The sequence below is a fragment of the Zingiber officinale genome, chromosome 1B, assembly GCF_018446385.1.
Source record: "Zingiber officinale cultivar Zhangliang chromosome 1B, Zo_v1.1, whole genome shotgun sequence".
Lineage (NCBI taxonomy): Eukaryota > Viridiplantae > Streptophyta > Magnoliopsida > Zingiberales > Zingiberaceae > Zingiber > Zingiber officinale.
In genome coordinates, this window is record NC_055986.1 from 46,713,652 (window position 1) to 46,726,733 (window position 13,082).

The following is a 13,082-nucleotide window of genomic DNA, read 5'->3' on the forward strand; positions in this document are numbered from 1 at the left end:
GACCCTAACACTTCCCTTCTCTGCAACCTTTACCTAGCCGTGTATAGCACACGGCCTGGCTCTGTTTTGCACCTAATCTGAAAACAAAATAAAAAACAAGTAAAAACCAACAAAATGAATTTATACTAGCTAAAAGAATTTAATCTAGAGGGCGAGGTTCAGAAAAATACAACCTTTGTACCTCTTCTATTTTCGCACCATGAATATATTTTTTCAACCGTTGACCATTTACCTTAATTATCCCAAAATCTTTGTTCCAAATATCTACAGCTCCAAAAGGATAAACCTTTTTTACCTCATATGGACCCGTCCACCTTGACTTAAGCTTCCCAGGAAAAAGTTTTAATTTCGAATTGAACAACAAAACCAAATCTCCTACATTAAAGTCTTTACGAAGAATGTGTTGATCATGCCATTTCTTGGTCCTTTCTTTGTAAGACTTAGCATGCTCATATGCATCCATCCTTAATTGATCAAGTTCGTTCAACTGAAGCTTCCTTTTCTCCCCTGCTTCCTTTAAATCCATATTCAAATTTGTAATTGCCCAATAAGCCTTGTGTTCTAGTTCAACTGGAAGATGGCAAGGCTTACCATAAACTAATCGAAATGGGGTCATCCCAATAGGAGTTTTATAAGCAGTTTGATATGCCCATAAAGCATCATCTAATTTCAATGCCCAATCCTTTCTTGAAGTGGATACAGTCTTTTCCAATATGGACTTAATTTCCCGGTTAGATATCTCAGCTTGCCCATTAGTTTGAGGATGATAAGGTGTTGCTACTTTATGCTTCACTCCATATCTTCTAAGTAAGTTTTCAAAATGTTTCTCCATCACTAATGACTGCCTTTGGCACCCCAAATCTTGGAAAGATAATACTCCTAAATAATTTGATAACTGTTTTCGCATCGCACGTAGGAGATGCCACAGCTTCTACCCATTTGGACACATAATTCACCGCCACAAGAATATACCTATTTCCATATGAAAGAGGGAAAGGTCCCATGAAATCAATTTCCCAAACATCAAATAACTCAACCTCAAGAATGTAATTTAACATCGTTCCATTTCTTTTAGTTATATTCCCAGTTCTCTGACATTGATCACAAGACTGAACAAACAACTTAGCATCCCTGAATAAGGTTGGCCAATAAAATCCTGCTTGAAGAATTTTCGTAATTGTTTTTGAACTACCCAAATGTCCTCCATAGGACGAAGAATGGCAATGAAACAAGATATCTCTAACTTCTTCTTCAGGTATACATCTTCGATAAATCACATTATTGCACTTCTTATGCAGGAGAGGTTCATCCCAAACATAATTCTTAACTTCTGAAAAAAACTTTTTCCTTTGTTGATGAGAAAAATTCGGAGGTAACAATCCACTAGCAAGGAAATTCACAAAATCTGCGTACCAAGGAGTTTTCACACTTGATAAAGCTAATAAGTGTTCATCCGGGAATATGTCATCAATAGGTAAATCAAAATCCACCTCATTTTCTGACTTTTGAGATATTCTAGACAAATGATCCGCTACTACATTTTCAGCTCCTTTCTTATCCCTAATCTCAAGGTTGAACTCTTGCAAAAGTAAAATCCACCTGATTAACCTAGGTTTAGCATCTTTCTTTCCAAGTAAATACCGAATAGCTGCATGATCAGTATACACTATTATTCTTGATCCTACTAGATAGGATCCGAATTTATCAATAGCAAATACCACTGCCAATAATTCTTTTTCTGTAGTAGAATAGTTTACTTGGGCTGCATCAAGTGTTTTACTTGCATAATGGATCGCATGTAAAATCTTATTCCTTCGTTGTCCCAAAACTGCTCCTACAGCAAAATCACTAGCATCACACATTATTTCAAAAGGAAGATCCCAATCAGGTGCTTGAATGACTGGAGCTGTTGTAAGAGCACTCTTGATTTTATTGAAGGCTTCAATACATTCGCTATCAAAACAAAACTCAACATCTTTAATCAACAGATTAGTCAATGGCTTGGAAATCTTTGAAAAGTTCTTAATAAAACGTCTATAGAAACCAGCATATCCCAAAAAACTCCTAACTCCTTTTACACTGATGGGTGGGGGTAATTTGTCTATTACTTCCACTTTTGCCTGGTCTACCTCAATACCACGCTCTGAAATTTTATGCCCCAAAACTATTCCTTCCTTAACCATAAAATGACATTTTTCCCAGTTCAACACTAGGTTTGTATCTTCACACCTTTTTAGAACAGTAGAAAGATTTGACAAACAAGAATCAAAGTCATTTCCATAAACTGAGAAGTCATCCATGAACACCTTCATAATTTTTTCTATTAAATCTGAAAAAATTGCCATCATGCATCTCTAAAAAGTGGCTGGAGCATTACAAAGCCCAAATGACATTCGACGATAAGCAAAGGTACCATAAGGACAAGTAAAAGTAGTCTTCTCCTGGTCTTGAGGATGAATTGGAATTCGAAAAAATCCAGAATATCCGTCCAAGTAACAAAAGTAGGAATGTTTAGCTAATCTTTCAAGCATTTCATCAATAAATGGTAAAGGGAAATGATCCTTCCTTGTTTCTTTATTCAACTTCCGATAATCAATGCACATTCGCCACCCCGTCACTGTTCGTGTTGAAATTAGCTTATCTTCTTCATTCTTGATAACCGTCATTCCTCCCTTCTTTGGAACCACGTGGACCGGACTCACCCATTCACTATCCGAAATTGGGTAAATAATCCCTGCATCAAGAAGTTTAATCACTTCATTCTTTACTACCTCTTTTAAATTTGGATTTAGTCTCCTTTGATGCTCAATTGAGTTCTTGTACCCCTCTTCAAGTAAAATTCTATGCATACAGAGAGATGGACTAACCCCTTTTATATCATCAATTATATATCCAATGGCCTTTCTATGCACCCTTAACTCATCCAACAGTCTCTTTGTTTCAAACTCATTTAACTAAGCATTAATTATAACTGGATAAGTAGAATTCGGACCAAGAAATTCATACTTAAGATTTGGTGGTAATGGTTTAAGTTCAAGTTTAGGTGGTACTATTTCTGATAAAACTGACTCTTGTTCTATCAACATAGTCTCCTCCTTAGCCAAGCTTTCTTCTAAAAACTCTTCATTATCTAAAGACAGATCATCCTCCTTAAGATCACCAAGACATACCCCATTTTCTATTGAAAATGCTTTTTCACCAAACATTTTTGATAATGATTCACAGCACCAAGGAAATAATGTTTGGAAATCGTTTTGATTCAAGATAAGCCCTTTTTCAACATCATCCTTTTCCCTAATGATATCCATTGTTAAGAATGAGCTATCTTGCTCTGCCCAATCATTGGAATTTTGCGTAATTCTGCCAACTATCTCAAAAGTTTCTTCTAGATTTTTTTTCAAGAATGATCCTCCAGATGCTAAATCCAGTTGATTCTTATTTGAGAAAGAAAGCCCAACATAGAACAAATGCATAATTAACCATTTCTCAATTCCATGATGTGGACATAACTGCTGAAGAGAAGAATATCTTTCCCAGGCTTGGTATAATTTTTCTCCATCCAATTGCTTAAAATTTAAAATTTGACTTCTCAAATAAGTAGTTTTCCTTGGAGGGAAATATTGGTCAAGGAATTTTTGCTCTAACTCATCCCATGTTTTGATACTTTGAGACTTTAGAGAATTATACCATCTTTTTGCAGCATCCTTCAGACTAAAAGGAAAAGTAAGCAGCTGAACAATATCAGATGAAACTTCCTCATATTTCAAAGTATAACAATATCAATAAAACTCCATCAAATGGGAATAAGGGTTCTCAATCTCCAATCCTCCAAACTGAGTTTTCTGAACCATGGAAACAAAAGATGGTTTGAGTATAAAATTTCTTGCTTGTATGTTAGGGTAAACAATTGCTCCCATTTGTTTTGCAGACTTCGGAGCTCCATAATCTCCTAGTGACTTGCACACCATGTTAAGATATTCTTGTTCTTCTATTTGCCTTTGCAGAATTTCTCTTTTATGGAAAGTTCTGTCAATCTCAGGGTCAAAAGGAAAGAATTCCCCTGCAAAGTTAGATCTTCGCATACACAAGAACAAGATAGCAAATGACAATTCAACAGAAAAAGAAAAATAAAAGAATCAAAAATGCAGAATTGAATTTGTACAAAAAGAATTAACAAGAAGTAAAAGTTATACAAGAAAATAAAAACAGAAATCTAATGATTAGTTACAACTATGCAATATGAAAGGAAAACAAATGTTATGTTTAGTCTAACTCAATTGATAATTCCTAATGTTATAGCGCAGTCCCCGGCAACGGCGCCAAAAACTTGTCACGCTCCGCAAGTGTACGGAAATGTCGCAAGTAATATAAAAGATTATCGTATCCACAGGGACTGGAATAAGCACTAGAAATGTCTCAATGCGAATTAGCTAAACAACTATCCAATCGTTTCAAATGCAAAGTGAAGGTAAACAAATCTAATATTATAGATCTACAAACAAGAGTTTAGTGTTTTGGGTTATGATAAGGGAGATTCTAGGAATTTCGGTTTCTTTGTAAGATTTCTTGAATGTAAATGGTTCACCAATTCTTATCCCTCAATTGCCAAACACTTGTAGAAAGTTGCCGGTTCTCTCTTGCAATAGACAACCGGCTAAGGACTGAGAAATGTATCTAAATATGATCAATTAGACGTGAACCTACGTTGTCCTTACACAGAAGCACACCTATTACTATGCCTTCCTCGGATATCAACATAGAAGCCCACAACTTATTAATCTATCAAGATACAAGAAACTAATCACAAAATTCATCCTACTCTCTTGAATATTCCTATTTCCTCTTCAAGATTATCTCTCAAACGTCCTTACATAGGCTTGCACCTGTCACGTGGATCCCTCGGATGATCGAGTGAGAGTTTATCTTTACAAAGTCCACAAGAAATCCAAACAATCAATCAAGAATGAGAATTAAGCACAAATCACCATTAATCATTCAAGATCTAATTGATACAAGCAAGATAATGTCATTGAAACAAGAAAATGGCAAATCCATAAGAGATTACATCAATTCATCATACAAATACTCCCTTAATCCTAGAATACAAGATCTACTCCATGAATCGAGGAAGAATATCCGAAGAAATGAAGATTACAAGCATTTCTTAAATCCCCAATCCAAGAAACCAAGAAAAGGGGGAAAGAGAAAACTTATCTACGAAGAAGCCTCGTCTTCGGATCGAATCCTCGCTCCGGAGTCGAAATCGTCAATAACTCCCTTAGAATTGCCCAGAAATCCTCCCAAGAATGGGAGGAAACCACCAAATCTAGCCTTCTCCCAAAGGGGGAGAGATCCCCTTTCAATTCATGAAGGAGGGTTTAAATAGAGGAGGGAATCGGGCGCCACACGGCCCCGTGACACGGCCGTGTGTGATTCACACGGCCATGTCCAATTCCTTCTCTGCCAAAGCTGCACGGCCGTGTGACTCACACGGCCAGGACCCTTCTGCTCTCTGGAAATGCTACACGACCGTGTGGTGCACACGGCCACAGCTTGCTTGGTTTCTGGAAACCTCACACGGCCGTGTAGATCCACACGGCCATGTAAGGCTTCTGCTCTAGTTGGCTTCAAATCTTGACACGGCCGTGTGAGGTTCACACGGCCATGTCATCTTCCTCTTCTGTTGGTGCGAAACTCCACACGGCCCGAGCTCCATACCAGTGCAGGGCCATGTGAGGTACACGGCTTGGTGCTTTCTCCCTTTGTTTCCTCCAAGGCTTGCCCAAAGATGTAGATTCTTCACCAAATTGACTCCTGTGTACAAAAAATGCACAAAAAGTAGATCTCCGAACCAAAAGAGTAAATATGCTAAAAGGAAAGCTGGAAGTATAAAAATGCATAGATCAAGCATGCTCAAAGTATGAAATGTGCGTAAAAACATGCATAAAAGAGTATATAATCTACGCACATCAGTAGTTAGTGATCAGATTTCAAACTTGTTATCGGGGATCTCTGGTTGAGAATGTTTGTTGTACAGACATTATGAGTTCTTGGTTTACCATTTAGATTTACAGTGTTGGAGTGTATATTGAAAGCCTAAGCTTTGTAAACATTCATTATGAATAAAGAATCACATTTGGTCAAATTGTTTACATTTGTTTGTAGTTGTTCATTTAATTTATATTGTAGATAACATAGTATGTGGTGTCACATACAGAAGATGATGTTATCAGTACCTTATAAATTATAAACAGTAGCTCACGACTAAAATGGAAAGGATTAAACCATTAGAAGGTCGTAGTGTAATTAGGTATTAGTTTATCTTGACTATATAATTACACTAGTACACTCAGAGTGTATTGAGTAGGACCATTAGAGGTCGTTTGTTTTATACTGACTTTATAAAGGAACAAAGACCTCAGTTATTATGGAAGTGTGTGCTCTTAATCCTAATATAATAACAAGCACATATGTTTGATATTTATTTCTTTAATTTATCAATGGGTGAGATTTAGTTCGATGAATCAATAAACTCGATAAGTTGGGAAATGGTATCACTTATAGTGTGTGTTGTTGATTATAGAAGGAAACTGTGTCCTAGAGATACTAGGTTGATAATGTCCTCAAGAGGAGCTCATAAAGATTGTCATGTTAAACCCTGCAGGTGGACTTAGTCCGACCTGATAATAAGGTTGAGTGGTACTACTCTTGGACTTAGATATTAATTAAATGAGTTGTCAGTAACTCACTTAATTAGTGGACATTCGATATCTTAAACACAGGGAGACTAACACACTCATAATAAGAAGGAGCCCAAAAATGTAATTTGGGATTGGTGCGGTAGTTCAATGATAGTTCTCTAGTGGAATGAATTATCATTGATAAAATTAAGTTGTGTGTTCGGGGCCAACACGGGATGCTTAATTTTATCGGGAGACCAAAACCAATTCCTCCTCTCGGTCCCTATCGTAGCCTCTTATTTATAGAGTTCTATACCCACCTATACCCACCTTCTATACCCAACCAATAGGGGCCGGCCAAGCTAGCTTGGGAACAAGCTAGGGCCGGCCTAGGTATAAAATTGGGCGGCCGGCCCTAGCTTGAACCCAAGCTAGTAGGGCCGGCCAAATTAAATTAAAAAAGAAATTTAATTTTAATTTTTATTATTATGTGGAAGATATAATTTAAAGAGAATTAAAATTAAAATATCTCTCTTGTAAAAGATCTACAAAAGATTAAAGAAAGAGATTAGATCTCTTTCCTTATTTGTAGATTGGAGAGATATTTTATTTTCTCTTTAAAAATTATTCACATGTTGATAAAATTAAAATTATAGAAATTTCCTTTTATCAACCATGAAGAGATTTTAAAGAGAAATTTTATTTTTTAAAATTTTCGGAAACAAATTAGGAAGTTTTAATTGTTGATTAATACTTGTCCAATTTGTTCTCCAATGATGTGGCCGGCCATTGAAGTTTGATTTGGAAAATTTATTTTATTTTTATAAATTAAATCATGTCAAGGAAATTGAGGAAATTTTATTGTAATTAAATTTCCTAATTTGCCTAGGCCAAGGAATATAAAAGAAGGGGTGAGGGTGCCTTCAAGAGACACAACATCTATTATTTCTCTCCCTCTTTTGTTCCTTGGTGTGGCCGGCCAACCTCTCCCTCTCTTCCTCTTGTGGTGGCCGAATCTCCCTCTTCCATTGGAGCTCTTGTGGTGGCCGGATACTACTCGGAGAAGAAGAAGAAGATGGAGAGAAAGCTAGCATCTCTTGGAGCTTGGTTAGTATTTTGGTTTTCCTCCTTGGTGAAGTTTTTCCTTTGTGGCCGAACCTTGCTTGGAGGAGAATAAGGTGGTTGGTGTTTTCTCATCTTGGTAGATCGTTGCCCACACAACGTCTGAGGTTAGAAGAGGAATACGGTAGAAGATCAAAAGGTCTTTCTAGAAGGTATAACTAGTAGTTTTTCCTTTTCCGCATCATGCTAGTTATTTATGGAAATAATACCAAATACGAGAGGCTTACGTTCTAGTATTTCGAATATGTTTTTCGATGTTGTGTTCTTTTGTTTCTTTCTTTTCCTTGTGATTTTATTGTTCTCTTTGGTTAACCTAAAGTTATTTTAGGAAATTAAATATTAGCTTTCTATTAAAGGTTTTGTCTAGTCGGTGGTGGTTGCTCCCATATCCAAGAAGGCCATGTGCCTCTCCACGTCAGTACTGGGAACCTTTTATGGAAATTAATATTTAATGGAATTAATAACTTAAGGAGACTTGGGTCGAACGTGTTAAGTTCCGCAGGAGATCCAAGTCAAAACCTAAAAGAACAAATAGATTAAGTTTTGGATCAAACGTGTTAAGTTCCGTAGGCGATCCAAAATTTAATTTAAAAGAACACATGGTAGCTAGGAAAAGGTTCAGATCTTTGTACAAAATTATTGTACAGTGGAACCTATAGGTTTTCCGAGTAGCAACCAACAATTGGTATCAGAGCTAGGGTTTTGCCTCTGTGTATTTGGTATTTAGTTTAATTATGCACATGTCATACATAATTTAGGTAGGTTAATAGTAGGATGTGCTAACTTTGTGGATGCAGGATCCAACTATTATGGCTTTTAGTTATTATGTGTGTGATTGGACCCTTGGACATGTCAAGGGCATTTATATTTGTGTGCATGATTGTATTAAAATACAGCAGGAGCTGTATTTAGTTTTATTAGGATTTTATTTTTGATCTAGATACATGTACATTCCTTTTATGGAATATAGGATCAAAAATGTAAAATTCTATTTATGTCGCGGATCGAATCTTGCAAAGCGTGGAACCTTCTAAGGACCAGAGGCGCAGCGGAACTAGGGGCAAGATGGATGCGACAGCTAGACCCGGTGGCGGTGGCCAAATATGGCAGCAGCTTCGGATGACAACACACGGAGGACAATTAGAGATAAAAGCCATAATAGTTGAAAATTAGATTTTCTATTTATTGCTTTTATATTGTGCTGTGTGTGCATGTTAGATTACAAGTTTAGTAGGCTAGCATAGTTAAAATTCCTCATTTATAAATAACTAAGTGGGAGAGGGCTTTTTAAGTAAATCCCATGGTCTCCATTACTGGTTTGTAAGTGATGCAAACAAGCTTGCGCGTTGGCTCTGAGTGCCTTCCTCCATAACGGATGAGCTTGTTTGCGGATCACTAGAACAGACTTCCATTTTTGGATGACTATAGGAAGTTAATTAAGAGTGTGTGATCTTCCCCAACGGAAGGGGCATAATCTTATTAATGGACTTAGTGTCAAGTAATGGTATACACTTAGACACATCTAATAGTATCCTCCCCAACGGAGTCACTGCTATTATTTGTGTGACCAAATAATACCAACTATTAATTTTATTTGTCAAAAAGTTAGGTTGACAAGATAATAAAATTAATGGGTTAAAACCCTTCTTTTTACAAATGTTGAATTTGTATACGTCCACACTAACGTGACATACAAAATTAACGGTGTTATAAGGTGTTGGTTAATTTAAAATAGTATTGTTTGAGGAATCAATATTATTCTAAATTTAGAGTTCTGACCAAAAGTTATTTGTGATTCTTAGGATGACTTTCAACCCACTGTCCATCATACTTCAACAAAATAGACTTACTGGACCTAATTACATAGATTGGAAAAGGAACCTGGACATTGTTCTGACTGCTGAAAGCTATAAATTTGTACTGACTGAACCTAGTCCTGATGCACCCACTGGTGAATCCACCCAAGAAGAGATTGAATATCATAAGAGATGGGTAAAGGCAGATGAGATGGCGCGGTGTTACATTTTGGCTTCAATGTCAAATGTATTGCAACATCAGCATAAAGATTTACCAACAGCTTATGATATTATGAACAATCTCAAGGAACTCTTTGGTCATCAGGATAGGGCTTCTAGACAAGAAGCTACGAGAAAGATAATGACAGCCACCATGCAAGAGGGTACTCCTGTAAGGGATCATATCCTAAAGATGATGGCTTATCTGAACGAGATTCAGATCCTTGGAGGAGAAATTGATGGGGTAACCCAGATCGATATGATCCTCCAAACGCTACCTAGAAGTTTTGAGCAGTTCCGCCTGAACTATAATATGAATAAGAGGATTTATTCATCAGGGGAACTACTGACAGAACTTCAAGCGGCAGAAGGATTATTTCATCACAATTCTCAAATTCACTATGCTGAAAATGGTTCTACTTCTAAACCGAGAGGAAAGAAGAAGAAGAAACAAGCTGGTTCAGCAAAGAAAGTGAATAAATCTCAGTGATTGAAGAAGCCGAAGGGCAAGTGCTTCATCTGCAAGCAGGCAGGACATTGGAAGGCGGACTGTCCTCGTAAGAACCAAAACAAAGGTATATCTCATGCTCTAGTTGTTGAAACATGTTTAGCGGTGTTATCTACCAGCACCTGGTGTGTAGATACGGGAGCCACTGATCATGTCTGCAATTCCTTGCAGGGGTTCCAGGAAACCCAACGACTATCTGAAGGGGAGATTACCGTCTACATGGGCAATGCTACTAAGGTGGCAGCTGTTGCAGTGGGAGACGTCTACTTATCTTTTAGAAATAAAAATTTGGTTTTAAGAAATTGTCTTTATGTACCCAGTTTTAGAAAGAATTTAATTTCAGTTTCTAAACTATTTTTAGATGGATATTCAGTTTCTTTCAGTAACGATGTAGTTATTAAAAGAAATAAAGTGATTATCTGTTCTGGTGCATTAGTTGGCAATTTGTATATTTTAAATCCAATTTCTTCCACAAAGCAAAACATGGAAATTTATAACTCATCTTCTAATTCTAATAAGAGAAAAGAACCTTCAGAAATGAACCAAGCATATCTTTGGCATCTAAGACTTGGTCATATTAACTTAAGTAGGATTCAGAGGCTTATAGCCGATGGACTTTTGAGTTCATTAGAGTTGGAAAATTTTCCAACTTGTGAATCTTGCTTAGAAGGAAAAATGACCAAGAGGTCGTTCAAGGCCAAGGGGTATAGAGCCAAAGAAGTGTTAGAATTAGTTAACTCTGATTTGTGTGGTCCTATGTCTGTCCAGGCAAGAGGAGGTTTTGAATTTTTGTCTCTTTTATAGATGATTATTCAAGATATAGATATATTTACCTAATGCGCCACAAGTCCGAGTGCTTTGATAAGTTCAAAGAATACAAGGCTGATGTGGAAAAACGATTAGGTAAAAGTATCAAGACACTACGATCTGATCGTGGTGGCGAATACCTCTTAGGAGAGTTTAGGAATTACTTATCAGAGGCCGGGATTCAATCCCAATTGTCTGCACCTGGAACACCCCAACAGAATGGTGTAGCAGAACGAAGGAATAGGACTCTTATGGAGATGGTTAGATCAATGATGAGTTATTCAGAATTACCAAATTCGTTTTGGGGATATGCTCTGGAAACAGCAGTATACGTTCTGAACTTAGTACCTTCTAAATCAGTTTCTTCTACTCCCATAGAATTATGGAATGGGCGAAAACCCAGTCTAAGACATATTCGGATTTGGGGTAGTCTAGCACATGTGCTAAAACCAGATGCTGATAAGTTAGAATCTCGTACAGAAGTTCGCGTGTTTGTGGGATATCCCAAAGGAATGAAAGGAGGTTTATTTTATAGTCCTAAAGACCAGAAGGTCATTGTTAGCACCAATGCCCAGTTTTTAGAAGAAGACTATATAATGGATCACAAGCCCAGTCGTAAAATTGTTTTAGAAGAACTTAGAGAGGACATGTCTACTTCAGTATCAACAGTACAAGATGAAGTACCACAAGAGACTACAACACGTGTCACACATGATACACAACCACAGATAGTGCCTCGTCGTAGTGGGAGGGTTGTAAGGCAGCCTGAAAGATTCATGTTTTTGGGAGAGTCTTCGGACTTGATCCCGGGTAAACATGAACCTAATCCACGAACACATGACAAAGCACTCCAAGATATAGATGCAGCATCTTGGCAAAAGGCAATGAATTCTGAAATAGAGTCTATGTACTCTAATAAGGTCTGGGAGCTTGTAGAACCACCTAATAGTATAAAAGCCGTTGGATGCAAGTGGATCTACAAAAGGAAAAGAGGGACAGACGGGAAGGTAGAAACCTTCAAAGCTAGGCTTGTTGCGAAAGGGTACACTCAGAAAGAGGGAATCGATTATGAGGAAACCTTTTCACCGGTAGCCATGCTTAAGTCTATCCGGATACTCTTATCCATTGCTGCTCATATGGATTATGAGATTTGGCAAATGGATGTCAAGACAGCTTTCCTTAATGGAAGTCTTGAAGAGAACATCCATATGAAGCAACCAGAAGGGTTCATTGAAAAAGGCAAAGAGCATCTAGTGTGCAAGCTCAATCGGTCCATTTATGGACTAAAGCAAGCTTCAAGATCTTGGAACATCCAGTTTAATGAAGTAATCCAGTCATATGGATTTATTCAAAGTCCGGATGAGTCTTGTGTATATAAGAAGTGTAACGGAAACGTGGTGGTATTTCTTATACTATACGTAGATGATATTTTGCTAATTGGCAACAATGTCAAGGTATTATCAGACGTAAGGGTATGGTTATCCAAACAATTTGATATGAAGGACTTAGGTGATTGTGCACACATTCTTGGGATCAAAGTTATAAGGGATCGTAAGAAAAGAATGTTGTGTCTATCCCAAGCTTCATATATAGATACAATCCTTTCTCGTTTTAGCATGAAGGATTCCAAGAAAGGTTTCTTACCTTTTAGACATGGAGTAGCTCTATCTAAAGAGATGTCTCTAAAGACATCGAAAGAGATAGATGACATGAAAGCAGTTCCTTATGCTTCAGCTGTAGGAAGCTTAATGTATGCAATGCTATGTACGAGACCTGATATCTATTTTGCCGTGGGCATGGTCAGCAGATATCAGAGTAATCCTGGACAAGGACATTGGACTGTGGTAAAGCATATATTAAAGTACCTAAGAAGGACTAGAGATTATATGCTAGTTTACTAAGCAGACGATCTGCTCCCTGTGGGTTACACGGATTCAGATTTCCAATCAG